Source organism: Oxyura jamaicensis, chromosome 12 (genome assembly GCF_011077185.1).
Source record: "Oxyura jamaicensis isolate SHBP4307 breed ruddy duck chromosome 12, BPBGC_Ojam_1.0, whole genome shotgun sequence".
NCBI lineage: Eukaryota > Metazoa > Chordata > Aves > Anseriformes > Anatidae > Oxyura > Oxyura jamaicensis.
The window spans coordinates 21985899-22002220 of NC_048904.1; the positions used below are offsets into that span (position 1 = coordinate 21985899).

The 16322-nt window shown below is 42.9% G+C and overlaps 1 long non-coding RNA gene across 2 annotated transcripts; it reads left to right on the top strand.

Annotated features, from left to right (window-relative positions):
* Nucleotides 1-9007: 9007 nt before the first annotated feature.
* On the top strand, nucleotides 9008-12553 carry LOC118173437. 2 transcript variants are annotated; one of them, XR_004754187.1, is made up of 5 exons: nucleotides 9008-9202; nucleotides 10472-10568; nucleotides 11000-11226; nucleotides 11953-12292; nucleotides 12412-12553. It is a non-coding gene; the product is annotated as an uncharacterized LOC118173437 (long non-coding RNA). The 2 variants fall into 2 exon arrangements; XR_004754188.1 differs by lacking the exons at nucleotides 9008-9202; nucleotides 10472-10568 and adding an exon at nucleotides 10326-10400 and having other exon boundaries at nucleotides 11081-11226.
* Nucleotides 12554-16322: the final 3769 nt, after the last annotated feature.

Consider the following 16322-nt stretch of genomic DNA (forward strand, 5'->3'; position numbering starts at 1 on the left):
GAAAGGAAAGAGAGAAAAAATACAAGCAAAGACTGTGCAGAAGCATATAGAGAGAAAAAATAAAACTCCTCTTCCCATCAACAAGTGATGTTCCTCCACGTGCTGGGAAGCAGGGCCTCAATATGCTTAGCAGTGGGAACAGATGTCTTCATAAAAAGACATCCCCCCGCCCCTTCCTCTTTCCCACCTTTTATTGGTGAGACATTATATGGTATGGAATATCCCTTTGGTTGATTTAGGTCAGCTGTCCTGGTGATGTCCCCTCCCCACCTTTTGCCCACCCCAGCCTACTGGTTCTGGGAAGGGGTTTGGAGGGAGCTTTAATGCTGTGCCAGCACTGCTCAGCCATAGACAAAACATTGCTGTGATACCAATGCTTGTCTAGCTACAAGTGCACAACAGCACAATGCTGTATGGACCACCGCAGGGAAAGGTAACTCCACCCAGCCAGACCCAGTTCAATTAGTTTATTCCAAGCTAAACTACATCTGACCATTTAGGGTGAGGCCAGAAATCCAGCTCAGAAAACATCATCTCAAAATCCATCCAAAGTGCCTTAACTATAATAGAATGCTTAACTTTTATTCTATTTTTGTGATTATCTATCTTTCAAAATTATTTCTTTCACCTTGAGGAAAGATTTTTAAATTAAAACACTACTTCAAAATGAGGAGTTGGAAATATTTGGCTAGGTGAACACTGAGATTAAATGTTTCTGTATTTCCCAGATGAAATGGTTGATTTAAAAAAGCATTTTAAAAAGCAACTTTAAGAATCATTGAAGGGCTTTTTTTATTTTAATTTAATTTAATTTAATTTAATTTTTTTCAGGAAGGTCTTCTCTTAGATTTAGTTAAAAATTGAACTAACTTGTCAGACCTGAGTACATCTAGTACACATTAAGTTTCACTTTTTCTTTAATTTATTAATTTCTAAAAGCTAAATGAAAATGAATAGCCATCTCCAGTTTCCTGGCAATGGGACTTGAGATCTGCTACTTGATAACAAGTCCAGATTTTTTGGAAACAAGATTTGCCATGGCAGCTTGCTATAGAACCTAAGTACTGTATATAAACTGCATAAATTAAAGTGTACCTTTCATTGAATGTGCAGGAACAGACTCCAAGTGCCATGACTTTGTGTTTAAAATAAGATTGCTCTGTTCAAGTCTGTATTATACAAATGAGAGGTGTTCACCAGGCTTCCTGGCAAGATCCAGATTACATCTGTTTCCATGAAAATAAAAACTGATCTTGAATCCTCTTAGACAGCTCTTGCCAAAGAGTTGAAGTGACTTGTCACCTCACAGACACATTATAGTGTTTACGCAGAGAACAATCCTAAGGAGCCAGTCATGCTCTGGGGCTGGATGCCTCTGAGCACTCTTGCAACAATTGGTTCAATGGCCATACATATTGAAACAGCTGCCATCCACATCCTGGGTAGGGAAAGGATGTCAGCAATAGACAGAAGGGACGTGACTTGGGGGCTGAACAAGGCCAAGCAGTCTGAAGATCTTTGTGATAGGTTTTCTCATTTCCCAGATCCGAATCTATCTGAATTTGGGCTCATTTTTAGCTGCTTTATGATGCATCTCAAGCTGCATAAACAGTAATGCAATAATGTCAGATCACAATGCACTCATCATAGACCATGAAAAATAGCCTATGAGCCAAGCAATATGCTCTCTCTAAATTATATAATGCTTCTTGCAGACAGGATTATAAATCACCCCAGGAACTGACAGGATCTGATGGAAGAGACTGTTATTAATATTATCTTCCCCATTTGCATTGGTAATAGTAATTTTAATAATGCCAGAACAGAATAAGCTGGGTTGGCCTGTTTTGTGGCAAATGAGAACACTGAGAAAGGCAATACATAAATGCAGTGACTAATTCATGAAGGAGGTGGACCAGATGTCTCTACTGACAGCTTAGTTGTGTTGGGGGGTGGGGGAGGGTGGGTTGGGGGTAGATGACTCTTTTTTAAGGGTTGTACTTGCTTCATCAATCGTCAAAATCTTGTTAAAAGTGTAATTCAGTTATCATGTTCTTGTTGCTGTCCAGAGACTGTATGTATTAGAGGGATTTTATATACAATTTCTGCCACAGGCACTTTACTATTGTTTTATTATTCTAATCTCACTGGTTCCCATGGAGTTTCTGAAACCAAATCATATCAGAGGAAGATGAATATTAATGATTCTAAATCCTCTCTTTCTCAGGAGGGCTATTAAAAGAATGGAGATCTCATGCCTTGGTTCAACACAGAACACTATGAAATGGCCTTGGAAGTGTAGACATTAATTCTCATGATTGGTAGTTTAGTTATTTACTGCTCAGCTTGTTCATGAGTCTTTTCTACACCTCTTCCAACACTCAGTGATACTACAATGGAAGTCATGAATTTATAAGCTAAATAATGAAATGTGTGGCAGAAGTAGAACTGTTATCAGAGTTTAATATCAAACCAAAGAGACAAGAGAATTGCATTTGATTCATTCCTTTTTTTACGTACTGCTTTGCACATATGCATAATCTGATTCAGAGTATTATATACCAATTAATAATGAATAAATAGATAAATTGGAGCAGTGTCTGTAGGCAGGTGGCAAATTTTTAAAATATTAAAAACATTTATAGGCTAAGAGCTGATTCTGAATATTCAGTGTGAAACCTTGAGCAAGGTTAATAGCAGTGAGTGGAAGCAAGTCCACTGATGCTGTAGTATTTTCCCAGTGGGAGAACTATAATCAAGCATTTGGCTTTAAAATTTCTTGGGGAAGGGGGAGAGAAAAATAAAGGAACGTATATATATGTACATACATATATATATATACTGTAGAAATTGAGACATTTTTAAACTTTCTTCTAGCCTATAGAGATATCAGCTGAGGAGAAAATTTAGGTACCTCTCACTATATTTCCAAGATATTCAGAAAATAATTAGCCTTATATGAATTATCTTATCCCTGCAAAAGGAGTGGTAAGACCCTTATTTAATGTTTTGCGTGACAAGAGGCTGATGAGTTTTGAAAAACCTCTCTACCTAGCTACCCCTATTCCAGAGCTGAACTATTTAAATAGGGATGTGATGTTACTGTTTCAGCCTCAGTGCCTTAGATGGGGATCCATCTCCATTCAAGGTTTTAATTACCTTAGGGCTGAGACCTTGTTGTGACTATGGCCTGATATCTCAAGGCTTGCAAGGCTTGATTCACAAATAGAGCTGCTCATGACACTTTGTTTAAGAGGGTTTTCTATCGGGGAAAAAAAAAAAAAAAAAAAAAAAAAAAAAAAAAAAAAAGAGAGAGTTTAGCAGAAATTTTTATGAGGGGGAGTAGGTGGAAAAGGTAGAAATTATTAAATTTGTGCCACTTCTACAAAACACTTATAACTTCATCAGAACATCAAATGTAACAATGCTGGCTTTGCAAACTTTGCAATGTCAAATTTCAATGTGCCTCCTAAGAGAAAGAACATGTCAGTTAAAATAGGCAGTAGTGACCATTCATTATTTCCTGGAAGCTATTTGGCTTGTAACTTATGAATTCCATTTTTCCTCACTTAGCTTTTTCCTGGTCCTGATTTGAACCATGCCTTACTCTTCTGCATGAGTACACATCTAACTTTGCCACTCCATCAAAAATTGTCACTACAGGTCCCCAACAGCTGACAGCCTAATGTACAGACTGAATTCTGAAACCAGGGTCAGTGACCACAGAGTGATCATATGTATAAATTGTTTAAAATAGACTGTTCCAGTTTTGGATAAACCTGTCACTTTCAAGTCAATACTCTCAGGGTACAGACTGAACACAGCACATGCAATGCTACTCACAGCCACCTAATACACGTGCCAGCATTTAATATGCTTTCATCTATCTTCACCACAGGTGTGAAATTAAGGTATGGACAATGCTTTTTTTCAATTTGTACTTGCTATTTTTCTCTTCCTTTACCAGCACTATGAATTAAAGTGACATTGTAGGTTCAACCATTTAACATGGAAAAACAGGTGACATTGCAGTCTTGCAATATAGACGCATTTTTACTTGGAAATAGCACTGATATGAACAGGAAAACTTTCAATCTTTCCACCTATTTTTCCTGTGATAGAAACTACTTCATAAAACTGGAACCAAAAGCATTTCCATCAGCTTTCTAGATATTTCACTCACTTCTGCTTTGCCACTTGTTTTACAGAGCTCTAAATTTAATGGCATTGAAGGAGTGGGGCACTTTGAGTACCACTGTGTACGTGTACGGGCTTCTGTGCATTTTCTCTGAACGGTGGGAAGCCTGAATAACACAGGCTGTGATGCCAGGTTCCCTCAGATTGTGTGTATGTTTATATCAGATTAACACAGAGGCAGAATCAAAGTTTAACTTCACATTGTAACTTCTAGAGCTCTGCTTTCCACATCAAGTTTATCCACAACAGCCGGAACGGATACAGAAACAAGCAGGATCCACCTGTTCCTTCTCTGGTCCCCTGGTTCCAGTAGCTCAGTGAGAGAAGGAAAGCCTCTGACAGTAACAGGAGAGCGTTAAATAAAAGTGACCACATGAGACGCCCATTAGTCACTCAGGATTAACCGCTATCAGTAGACAGTGGGACTTCAGGAACAAACACCTAACAAACATAAATTTCCCTTCAGGGTAATGTGGGAGCTAGAAATCAAAGACTGCAATATCTTAGTGCCATTGGCTGTCACTCTATACTAAGAGTCACAGACAAGTTTCTTGCACTTAAAAGTTATTGAAAAAACTGATTATGCTGGAAATACATTGCCTATTGAGCCACCCCCTACTTCATTGTGTGCTGCTTCTTGGGACTCTACACCAGCTCCGTATCTTTCGCTCTCAGTGGGGAAATGTTTCTATGTGGACAGAGGGTATGAGCAGTGCACACACAGCATTGGATTTGCCTTTGTGTTCCCATCCTGGGGGGCTCGAAAGTCATTTTATAGTGGGAAGATGAGACCCAGAGATATAAACTATGTCCCTGTGGTTGTATGAGGAAGGTTCCTGTGTAGTAAGGTCAGTGTTTAAAACACATTCCTGTCTCCTGTCTATGAGACATGCAGGCAAACTCATTTCGTTGTCAAATTTTGTCTCTTAGATCTAGAAAAATGGTGATTTTAAAGAGGGACAGGAAAGTGGTGAACCTGGTAGAAAAGGAGGAGGACCTTCTCTTACTGATCTCTCTTAATGCATTTTTTCATATTCTTGTTAAATACTATTGTCACCCATGAAGCCATGAAGCTTCTGTTTTCTAAATGAGAAAGGAAGCATAAGAAACTTTTTCACTTGCTCGCAGCCTCTGCTGTTGTTTGGTAGCATTGGCAGATATTTACAAAAGATTGCTGAACTGAAGTTTAACTTTGTGCTCCAAACCAAACCAGTGCCCAGGAAGACAAAGCCTCTTCACCTTCTGCTCCATCAGGTTCACTTAAAATCTCCTGGGAAGACACATGAAAATCTGAAAGTCCCCATAGCCCAGAGAGCTATTTGAGCAATAGTGAGTGCTGGCAGCTGTCAGACGCATGCTGAAGAATGTGCCCAGGTGTCACATACCATAACATAGCTGCTGCCAGAGGAATACACACTCCCCTCACCCTGCAGAAAATAGTCAATATGCAGGCAGGTGACTGTGATAAGTGGAGTTTCATACCAGAGAGTCTGCTTGGACTCCTTGCTTGTCCTGGCTGATCTGTACTGAATTTATAAAACTATGCCTGGATGAACAGAGAAACAGCCAGTGTTTTTGATTTGTATAGTCTTAAATGTAGACCTGATGTTTTCTTGTAGTTGGAAAGGAAAAGGTGGGACTTCTGCAGGCAGTATGGTGTTAGGATGAGTATCTGATGTGAAATCCAGGTCTGCCTCAGGAACAGGTTGGCTAGTTTTGATACTCCAGGCCAGCACAAACTGTGAATAGGTGATATAAATGAAGAGAGGCAGAAATTAGGCATAGACCTACTGTAAATTTATTTTCTGACTGTAATCTTAAGTTCAAGGGGCTTGAATCCTGTATTCCTAACAGAACTTTCCATCCCATTTCTCCCAGACTCTGCCATGTCTAGAACTTACTTCTGTATCACCAGATTTCAGCTCGGGTTGTGAGCAAAGGAAAACTCAAGGAATTAGATATGAGAAATGCCCCACCAGGCTGACTCGAAAAATGACAAAGCCATCCTTTAGTCCTCAGGCATAGCATCTGGTATCTCTGCCTATTGCAGCATCAGCCAGGCATTGCTGACAACTTATTACTGAATGTATTAAGATATTGTTGCTGCTACAAGTATATGACATTGAGAGTTTGTCTTTACCTTTCAGTAATTTATTATTGTGTTATCACTTTCTGTAAACATCTGTGGTCAGCACTTCCTTCCTTGTAGCACTGAAGTACTAAGCTTTTGTAAAGTTTAACCTCAGCCATAAACTGCTCAACAAGCTGCTCAACACACTACTGTGGAATTAAAACCTTTATGTGGGTGATTTATTTCAGGCACAGATATGACAAAGGAGGCCATAAAAATGTTAGGTGGCCTGTTTCCATTTTTTTTTTTTTTTTTTTTCTGCTGTTACATTATTAGTGACTAGTTGGCATTTGAAACTGGGTGTTGGGAAGGGATTTTTCTGATGCTCAAACAAACATGGGTAATGCAGCAAAACTGAGAAACTAAAAAAAAAAAAATAAATGATGTAGTTTCTACAGCTGGCATCTTGGTATCTATTTATTTAATTGGCTGCCTGGTTGTTGTTACTTAAGACTTGCCTATAATAAGATGAAACTTGCATCCTTGTGTTTTTTTTTTTTTTTTGATACAGAATGTATTGGGGACAGAATTTGAGTGGTACATGATCTGGGTAGGCAAAGACCAATGGATGCAGGTAAAGTGGAGAGATGGGAAGTTCAATCTTTCTGCTCATTTCCAGCTCCTGATTGGCCTCTGAAATAACTGAAGGGGGGATCACACAACAGATTGGTTTCTCTCTCCTTTGTCTCCCTCTCTCTCTCACAACCTTAGCAAAGATAATGTAACAAATAAGTTTGTAAGGCATGGAAGAAAACCATGGAAGAAGGTTCACAGCTTCAGCATCATACATTTCATAAATAGTTGTGGTACTATGTCAGGCCAATAGCTTGGTGTCTTGTCTGTGTTTGGTCAAGTATTAGATAAAGAGCAGGTATGCACTATTTATGCCTGCAGCTCTGCAACTGTTTTCGTTTGTCAAAACCACCTGGTTTGTCCTGAGTGCAGATGTGAAAGCTCAAGCTTAGCTCTTGGGGATTACTATCTCCTGCTGTAATCAGAAGATCTTGCTGGCCAAGTTCTCCCACATTGCCAGAGCATGGAGTAATTTCTTTAAAATATACTAACTTTCACATCACGATACTAAAGAGAGGCTTAAATGTTTTTTACAGAAATCCACTATTTTACATGCAGTAGGGGGAGATAGCGAAATGTCTTTTCACAGCCCATTGCAATTGCAGTGCCTGGCCCTCACGTGGAAGTATTTTTAGCAAATGAAAATGAATTGTCCTGTCCTCCCCTAATATCAAATCAATATTAAATCATACTTGAAAGAGGCCACCAACTATGGACCTGGACTTACTGGTGTAAACATTTGGTGATTATTACTGCCTTTCTTTAAGTGTACAGTGAAGCCTCTGTAAGTTAAATGCCTTTCAGAACACATTGGATCTTGACCCAATTAAGTGGAACATTATCAAGCAGACTCCAGATAATTCTCTAATAAAATTCTCTAGTATTTCACAGCTTTGCAAGGTGATTTTTACCTTGGTTAGGGGTGGGTAAATTAGAAAAAGCTATTGTAAATATCTCTGCTATAATTGAAGAACTAGAAGATAAATTTGATAAGTTTGCAAAAATAGTACTGTAGGATCAAATAGTATTAGATTCATTAATAACCTCAAAAGGAGGAGCGTGCACTGTAATTAATGCTAGTTGCTGTATATATGTAGATCAAATGAGACAAATTTGACTGATATTTGGGGAAAATATTTTTGGGGAAAAAAATATAGGGGGGGAAAACCTACACAGAGTAGCTCAAGATGACACTTCCTGGGGATTTAGAAACATTTGGGAGAAACTGATTTTGTGATTACCTGAATAGAATTGGCTCAAACAACTATTTGTTGGTATTGTAATAATAATGACATTGTACATCTATCATCTCCCGTGACATCTGAAGAATATTGTGGAAAAACGCAAGAGTGCCGTATGTGAAGAGGTGAAAAAACAACAGTAGGAGTAAGGAAAGAAGAGAGGGGAGTTGTGAGAAACTAAGTTGTGTTTTTGCTGTAGAGAACTAATTTTCTGTATTCCAAGGTATTTGTGTAGTAATAATAAGGAGAAATGCTAAGTAGATAAGTGGTCAGTAGAAGGCCTTACTGTTCCAAAATAAGGCAGAAGTTTGAGGAAAAACAGGATGAGCAGTGTGGGAACAGTAAAACAAAGATGACAGGTTTTTGAAACATAAGAAAGGTAAAATAATAATAATAATAATAATAATAGGGTTGGAAAAAAAAAAGAAAAAAAAAGAAAAACTGTACATATATGGTATAGAGGAGCATCAAGTAGCTTGTGAACCTGTAGTACTCGGCCAATGATGAAACAGGGGAGGTGATCAGGTGTTGGGGAATAGGGAATAAAAGGTTATGCTTTGTTTACTGCGATACATAGAGCAATAATTCAAGTCAATTATATGATTGGTGTAGAACAATGAAAAACACTGAGTAGACTGTTAATATAACCTAATGATTAGTGAATTATAAAACCTGTTGCAAACTTGTTGCTTAACGCTTTATGATAATCGCATTATTAGTGTAGAATACCCAGACCTTCTTTACCATATACCAGACAAAAGTAAAAATAAAATAAAATAAAATAAAATAAAATAAAATAAAATAAAATAAAATAAAATAAAATAAAATAAAATAAAATAGCAATACAGGGACAACCTCAGGGTTGCCTTCCCACAGGGAAGCGGCGCCGTGATAGGCTGGACCCTGAGGGCGGAAGTGGCGTCACAGAATGCCTTCATGAGGACGGAAACACTCAGTGATTGGCTCGGAGGAACTCAGGGCAGAAGTGGTGTGCAAGGCTTGCCGGCACTGTGGGCGGAAGCGCCCGGGCCGGGCCGCCGAGGCGCGGTACCGCAACGAGGTTGGTGGGAGGTGCCGCCCCGGTGCGGGCAGGGCTGGGCCGGGAGGGGGCGAGGAGGCGGGCTGTCGGGGCGCCACGCGGTCGGCGGCTTCTGCGGAAATGGCCCTCCTGCGGGGCGGGGGCGGCGCCGCGCCGGACCGCTTCGGGCGAGCGGCGTGGACGGCACTGCGCGGGGCTTCGGGGGGCTGGGGGAGAGGGGGGCGGAGCGGCGGGAGGCTTCGGGAGGAGGGGGGCCAGAGAGGGCGGCGGCGTGGGGCGTTTGTGAGCGCTTGGCCGCCTCCTCTCTGGGTTGGCTGGACTGCTCCGTCCCGAGGCGTGCTGGGAGCTGTAGTTCTGTGGTGCCGGCGGCCACGTGGGCTCCGGGGTGCGCGGCCGGTCTTTCCCCGAGCCGGGGCCGGGAGGCGCAGGTTGCCGCTGGCTGCAGGTTTAAGCTTGGAAATAAAGGGGGAGGGAGGGGAGCAAGCAAGCAAAGCCTTGCAGAGCCTCAGCTCCAGCGAGGAACGACTAGCAGTCGGTCTGCTTCTGGAAGAACTTCCCACCGCCGAGGATGAGTGGGGCGGACCCCAAAAGCTAGATGGGGCTGTGCGAGAGAGGGCTGCTGGTACTGCCGGCAGGACTCCCCAGCCGACGAGAGACATCGTTGGCTTTGATGTCCCTCGCAACGGAAATGCTTGTTTCATCCAGTTTGGGGAAGTCTGTCAAACTCCCAGACAGCAACAATAGCAGCGAGACTCTGATGCAGTCATGGTGAAAGTGTAGCATAGCGAAGAAACAGTGTGTATTAGGTAAGGTGAAAAATGGAGTCACACCTCCCCGAAGTCCCAGTTTGTGGTCTTTAAGCTTTTTTTCCTTGTTGGGGGAAGGGGGAGAGTGCCGAATATTATCCAAAAAGCTGACCAGATCCATGCATAAAAAGTTCAGCTGCTAAAGCTTTTTATAAATGATCTTTACACTGCAAGTTTCAGTTTTCATGAGGCCAAACGGAGACAAATCCGAACATTTCTATGGGTTTAAAAGAACACTTCCTAAAATATTCTTGTAATTCACAGCAAGAATTGAGTGAACTTGTTCCACACAGTGACCTTATTTTTTTATTTTTTATTTTTTTTGTATTCCAGCAAACTGTATGATCCCAGGAGCATAGGCACGGTATTGTGTAGCATTGTCATTCTGCCCCACCACTCTGATATCTAACAAAGTAATACTTCCTGGACGTTGTCTACAAATTCTTTCCTTCCTTATGTAAGAGGTCGATGTGTGTGTTGCCAGGTTTGTCACAGAGCGTTGCCGGAGTACTGTTTTATTTGTATTTGTGAAGACGGCAGAATGAAAGATAGCAGCTTGGCGACTCGCACCGAGATGGTAGGTAAGATAAAACAGTGACGTTTCTAGCATATATTAAAAAGCCTGGAGGAATTAGCATAGCTCGCAGGAAAGCGTGCTGGAAAGAGATATTTGACAGCAAGTGTGAAAATGTCATCTTTTTACCAAGAATGATGAGAACTGATGCGTCTGCCCTGTGTTTCGATAGGTTGGGGAGTTAAGAGGAGCTGAGCGTAGAGTTTGCAGGGGAATTGGGAAATGAATGGGATAGTTGAACCTCTTTTCCGTGCAAGTGTGTTTTTGTTTTGTTGTGTTTTTTAAATCCCATACTTTTGTTATTACCCCGAATTTTTAATATAACTCTCTATTTCAACTGCTCTGGTTTTCTGGATAGCAGCTAACTATAGAAAGAAATAAGATCCTGAAGTGTCCCTCAAGCTGCTAACTCTACCTCCTTACCTGTTCCCTAATAAGACGCCCTGGATTTAAAGACAGTGTGTATTAAATGAAGTATGAGAAGAAACAGCTTCTTCGGACGCTTGCGCTCCTCTTCAGCTCATGCAGAAGGCTGACAGCCTGTCTCATTCTTGTCAGTGCTATCCCACCAGCTCCTTTAGGAGCTCAGCACCGCATTTGGCCTGTCGCGATCTTCCCAATCCCCTCATTTCTGTGCTGCAATGCCACCATCCACAAGAAGTCAGGTAGGATCTGAAGACCTTTGGCATCGCTAGAGAATCAAACCTCAGCTGTCAGTTTTAGCCCTTTGTATTCCAGACGTTTGCTTTGCCGGGTGATGGTTTCATTTTTGGTTTTGTAGTACGTTCTTTGTAGAGGTTATTTTAAGCAGACAAGTAGGTAGCCTCCTTCCCTCGGTGGATTTGTGTGAGTTTTAGCTGAGCTTTGCACATCTGAGCGATTACCCAATGGCTGTTCTGGTCCTGATGTGTCTCTAAAACCTTTGTCCGCCTCGCCCCTCCTCTTTGTGTATTCAGATGCACGTTTGTGCAGAAATTAATTATGTACGCCATGCATAAGACCCCCAGTGGTTATGGGGCGTTTTCAGCGTTTCACAGATAAGGCTCCGTGTTTACTTAATCACTTAAGTGTAGTCCTGGCTTTCAGCGTAGGCCTACCTAATGATTGTTACTCAAGTGGTTATAAAGTTCCAAATGTTTGTTTGTTATATATATATAGAGAGAGAGATATATACATACACATATGCATATGCGTAAATGAAACTGAGTCTGTGAGTGGAAGACTTTTCTGCTTGTTGCATATACTCACATATCAGCAGACTCATACGCAAACTGATCCAAACTGGGTGCCAAGCTGTGCCTTTTTTGTCACCTGGAATATGCAATCTGTGCACCTCAGGTGTACCCTTTCTATTACCTGTCTCTTACATTGTGCCACCCCATTAATATCAGTGGATGTACCCAGCATCACCTTGGGGCTACATAGAAAGTGAAAATTTCTAGTATGTTAATGTTACTCTGTTAACAAAACTGACGTACTAGCTGCTTGCTGCTTCTATTTTTTTGTTTTTCTTTTCAGTGGTCTCCTCAAAAGTTGTTGTGAACACATTGTGTATCTTTTCTGTTCTTCCAGGATTCATTCGTCTGGAAAGACGACCATGAAATCTGAGGGCTGTGAACAACTATCTACCAGATGATTGTTGCAGATGATTGTTGTCACGTCATTCATCCTTTTAGCTTACTCTTTCCTTTATCTTGAGTTGAATTTTTGTGCAGCGCTGTGTTTGCAGTGGTAACATCTTGACTGAGGTGTTTTCGATTAAAAACGATCTTAACTGTAATAGTGAATTCACTGAGTGTGGCTTTGCATAATGACTCCCACAGTCATAACATTTTTCTCCTTTGTCACAGATAGGAGAAAAGCTCTTTCCGGAGAGATGGAGAAGGAATTAATTATACCTCTGCCTCATCCTATGAGACCAGAAGACATGGAGTCACTGTAAGCTGTGATTCTCAGGAGACATACTAAGAGTCACGGGTTCCTTCTCTGCCTGCCCCCAAGGCCTTGGGCACGTTGGGTTCACCCTGGGAAGGGCACGTTGCTCAGGACAGATATTTCCTCCCCGAGACGACATGGGGCACGTTGTTCTGCTATTTTCACTTGTTATTTTTCCACGTGATTTGCACTGCTTCCGTTATTGAGAAAACAGTTTGGGAAGCTGTGTCTGCTGTTTCTCAGGATTTTCTGCCACCACCTGCTGGCCAAAAAAAATCAGTAACACAGGTGGAGCCATGTAGGACTTTTCAGAGGTAAGCCTTCAACGTATGGGCACCCCTAAACTCGTGCGCCAGGCATGCGAGACAAATGTCTGTGGCATGAAGATCAAGGACAACTTCTCAGAGGTAAGCAGCTTTCCCTTGGTTTCCCCATCCTCTCAGGAGCCCTCTTTATGATGCTTGTACACACTTCAGGCTCACAACACTAATTTTCTCCTCTACTTAGTATTCCTAGTCCCAGCCTAACCCGCCTGCAAAAGCACATGAATTCTTGCTTCTAGTAACATGCCAAACACCATTGAGCTAAGCCAAATAAGAAACGCAGCTGCTGCTCTCTTTATTCCTTCTTGTGCTTTGCCCCTACTCTTTCCCAGGTGATTGGGGCAGGGTGCCGGGTGGGGTGCAATGGTATATGAGCTGCAGGCATCCCAATAGAGAGCTCAATCTGCCTGAGCTGCTCTTTTGGGTGCTTTGCTTTTCCTTCTGTCAGTTGCAGGGCTATTTAGGTGGTTAAGCTTCTATGGACTGATGTGTTTCCAAGTCGAGACTGGTAAGACCATCTTTTTGAGGTAACAACGAGTAGGATCTGTTAGAGTAAATCAGTCTATGTAGTAGTAGTCTGCCAGGGTAATGCACCCGTTTGACAGCTGGGCGGGCGGACCGCCACAGTGGGCGCGCCGGTGCACTTGGGTTTTAAGGCAGTGCATCAGAATGTCATGTTCCAGTGTTCTATAGTGTGTTTTTGCCCATCAGCATAGCCTTTTGGTTTTCAGGTATCTTATTCAGGCATGTGATTTTTCCTGCAAGTTATGTTATTAAATAACAGCACAGCTGTTGCTTCCCCTGCTCTCTTTCTGCTTTCTTGAGCTTTGCCCCTCCCCTTTCCCAGGTAACTTTGTTTGGGTGCTGGGCGGGATGAAATGTTATATGAGCCCCAGGCATGGCATTAGAGAGCTCATTCTGCCTGTGGTAATTGTTATAGCATCTTTACAATTAGGATGACAATGTTATAGTTTGTGTGTTCCAGGTCACTTATGATTTTCACGGAATTACGGGGCTTACTGGGAGTCTTCGCCTGTATGTCAAATATTATCGAAGTTCCAGCTGTGGTGTTAAATGATGGAGAAGGGTTTAGGAGAACTGTATCAATGAAGTTCCCTGTGGAAGCATGTATCTGAAAGCAGCAGCAGTTGGCACGTGTAAGGTGTAGTTTTTTTCAGGGTTAGGGACAGTTTGTTTATATTTTTGGAGCTTTTGCCTGTGGTTTTTCTTGCTGTGCAGTCTTCAGGCTTGCAGCCCTGGAATTTATGTAGTAGAGGTATGTTTAGGAGGGGTTGCCAGCTACCTTGTTTTTGGGAAATCATGGGGTGCAGTTCATTTTCTTGGGTTATATTTTAATCTCTAGATATATCAAACCGTTTGTGTAACTGCCCAGGGGATTCACCCAGAGACAGTATGCATTGCAAGGGCCTTGACCTCATAAGCGTAGTATTATGAAGAGACTGAGCAAGGACACCTTTTTCATCTGTAAAGGATAAGTCTGTGGTTACCCCTGTTGGGGCTGCTGTGCATTCATGGCCTTTCGGCATTTGTGGACCCAAGGGTGTGTTTTTTTTTTTTTTTTTTTTTCTGGCTCTGGTCTCTGTGTTTGAGTCCTCTGCAAGGGGCTGTACTGTTTGTGTGTCCATCATGGACATGACCTTCTCTTTTTGTTTCTTGTAGCCCAGGGCATGGGCACGGAAACTTGAACAAGGCAAGAGGATGAGTGGGTTGCAGTGTGGGCCCTGAGTTGGTCAGTGGATTGTGTTAGTCTGCTTTGCCTGTCAGGCAGGCTTGGCAAGCTCCTTGTGACAGCAGAGTACATCTGCCACGTTCCTGAGGCGCACCAGATGTCAGCGGTTCCAGTTCCCGAAATGCTGGAGATGCTCAGAGCGCAAGGGGAGCAGGGAGCGTGATGCATCTCTTTGGGATGTCAGGTGAGCGAAGCGGTGGTACTGGGTTGGGGACGTGGGTCTGGGGCTTCTTGGCTGTTGGGGTAGGGGAGGAAAGAAGAGGAGTGGGAATAGACTGTTTTGTGGATTGTGACATTTGTCTGTGCTTTCTCCTTGGTCTAAGCCATGCGACCTTAGCTCGGCACAGTTAATGGAAGCGCTAAGCCTGGAGCGGTAAGGTGTGTGGACAAAAGTTGGAAAATGGCACTGTTTTTGGTTTGCTAGTCTTTTGGTCCACCTCTGGGTGGCTCCTCTTTTCCGGGGATGAAGAAGATACTGGGAACATCGTAGTTGGCCTCTGTGCTCCACGCTGAGGATGGATTCTGATCCCTGAGAATTGAGTTCAGGGGCAAATGCTGTGTGTTGGGGGCTGGTTGGCAGGGGAAGGCAGGGAATTGTCTAGAGGGTGTCTATGTGACTTCAGTAGCAGAGCAGGTCAGGTGACTACTGTTTTGTTTCTGCGGTGGGTGTTTCACAGGAAGAAGTTTGGCTGGCGTGCCGGTGCCTGATGGCGCTTTATTTCTGCAGGTGAAGAGGAGCCTCGTGCCTGAAGCAACGTCCTGGCTAGCCTTTGTGTTCCTTGTTGAGGATAGAACCTGCCCCCCAGCATTCCCAAGCTAAGTTGGGGGGCAAGTGCTATGTTTGAGCTGGGGTTGTGAATGGACACGTAGGGCGGGGGGGGTGTGCTTTTAAGTCATTGCAGCTGATGGGGCCTCTCAGGATGGATCTGGTCAGTCAGAGAGATCATGTGAGGGGTTTCTGTCAAGTACAGCTTGAGCACGTGCCAGGCAGGGCAGTTCCAGCTTGGTGTCTGTGTTCTGTGTTGTCTGTGCTGTGCTGTGGCTCTTGGTGCTCGTCAGGCCCTGGGGCAGCCATCCTGAGGGTATTGAACACTTGACCTCATTGGAATAATGCTGATGCTCAATCGGAAGCTGAGCCCCTCTTGTCTTGCAGTGGGAGCTTAAAGAGCTCACTACTACTGTGTAATTTTTTTGTATCAAATGTTTCCTCATAAGATCATTGTATGTTACGTGCTCATCGTGTCTTGATATTCATCTTGTCTTGATCTCCTCATTGCCTTGTTCCGCTGGACAGATTAGATGGGCAACTCGGTAGCCACACCTGAGGTCTTAAATGCTCGTTTCGTCATCGTAGGGCTGATCTGAGCGCTTCTTGACTTGTAGTCGCATCTTAAAGCGCAGATCTATTTCAGGTCTTGTGCGTCATACTCGGTTTCAGATCGCATCTGTTTCCATCCTCGCTGTTGCGGACGTCACGTGGGCTTCATCAGGAGCTCTTGCTTGGGAATTCATTTCCGAAGCGTTTTTCTTATGGAGTTTGCAGTGGCCATCGTTCTGGTCTCTTGTCTTAAAGGCAGGCTATTTATGCCTCCATCATGCCAGTTCTGGCAGTTGCTTCCAGTCGCAGGTCGTGGCATTTGAGTCTCTCCTTGGGTGTGCTGCAGAGCACCTGTTCTGACTTGCTGTTGCTGCAGGGCTTCCCTCTGGGAGTCTTTTTTATTTTTTATTTTTTTTGAGGGGGAGGACGTGCTTG